The sequence below is a fragment of the Sander vitreus genome, unplaced genomic scaffold, assembly GCF_031162955.1.
Source record: "Sander vitreus isolate 19-12246 unplaced genomic scaffold, sanVit1 ctg522_0, whole genome shotgun sequence".
Taxonomy (NCBI): Eukaryota; Metazoa; Chordata; class Actinopteri; order Perciformes; family Percidae; genus Sander; species Sander vitreus.
In genome coordinates, this window is record NW_027595623.1 from 3,558 (window position 1) to 5,000 (window position 1,443).

At 49.8% G+C, this 1,443-nt stretch overlaps 1 long non-coding RNA gene across 1 annotated transcript in view; it reads right to left on the minus strand.

Annotated features, from left to right (window-relative positions):
• Positions 1–448: 448 nt before the first annotated feature.
• LOC144514276 (uncharacterized) overlaps positions 449–1,443 on the minus strand; it is a 6,318-nt gene continuing 5,323 nt past the window's right edge. Inside the window, exon 3 of the long non-coding RNA XR_013501297.1 lies at positions 449–541. This is a non-coding gene — a long non-coding RNA (uncharacterized LOC144514276). The remainder of the gene's footprint in view (positions 542–1,443) is intronic.

Genomic DNA, 1,443 nt, shown 5'->3' on the forward strand with positions numbered 1-1,443 from the left:
CTGCCATCTCTCCATTAGTGCATGTATAGGTACTGAGCGTGTGTGTAATACATAGAGCAGGGCAGGTACGTCGGTGTGTGTGCTAAAGTACCATGTGTAGTGCAGACGTGTGTGGCAGCAGGGCAGGTACGTCGGGATGTGTGTGTGTGTGTGCAACGGGGAAGCAGGGCAGGTACGTCGGGATGTGAGTGTGTGTGTGCAGCGGTGAAGCAGGGCAGGTACGTCGGGATGTGTGTGTGTGAGTGAGTGTGTGTGTGCAACGGGGAAGCAGGGCAGGTACCTGAGCTTTGATGTCTCTGTGGAGGATCTTCCTGTCGTGGATGTGTTTGAGGCCAAGGCAGATCTGAACGAACCAGTCCACGACCTGAGGAACACGCAGCTCAGGGTTACTCTGAGTCCAACTCTACTCTATTTAAAATGAGAAACATGGGGAGGCTCCTCGCCTGCTCCTCGGTGAAGAAGACTCCTCTCTGCATGCTGATCTTCTTCATCAAATCTCCTCCGTCACAGTACTCCATCACTATATACAGGTTGCTCCTCTCTCCTCTCCTCTCTATATGCAAGCATGCATATAGAAAGGAGCACACACACACACAGAGACAGAGACACACACACAGTATGAATGACAATGTGAATATTTGTAGATCCATGTATATATATACATATACAGTCATGTGAAAAAATTAAGACACCCCATTAAATAGTCAGTTATTCATTAGGAAATGTTCACGTCTCATCTTCAGTGAGACGCTTCCCCTCTACCAGTCCCTGACATCGGTCTGAGGAAAGTTTGCCCCACTCCTCAATGCAGAATGCTTTAACCTGTGTGATGTTTGAGGGGTTTCTTGCATGTACAGCCTGTTTCAAGTCACCCCACAGCATCTCAATGGGATTAAGATCTGGGCTTTGACTGGGCCATTCCAGGACTCTCCATGTCTTAGTTTTCAGCCAGTCCTTGGTGGATTTACTGGTATGTTTAGGGTCATTGTCATTGTGTCATTTTCTTACAGATGGTCTCACATGTTGCTCAAGCACCCTCTGATACACTACTATGATGGTGATCTGGCCAGGACACTTCCACCTCCATGCTTCACAGTTGGCATGAGGTTCTTTTCCTGGAACGCTGTATTAGGTGTGCGCCAAACATGTCCAAATAATTCAATTTTAGACTCATCTGTCCAAAGAACATTATTCCAGAAGTCATGTTCTTTGTCTACGTTCCATCCATCTTCGTCCGCTTATCCGGGGTCGGGTCGCGGGGCCAGCAGCTCCAGCAGGGGACCCCAAACTTCCCTTTCCCGAGCCACATTAACCAGCTCCGACTGGGGGAACCCGAGGCATTCCCAGGCCAGGTTAGAGATATAATCCCTCCACCTAGTCCTGGGTCTTCCCCGAGGCCTCCTCCCAGCTGGACGTCCCTCCACCTAGTCCTGGGTCTTCCCC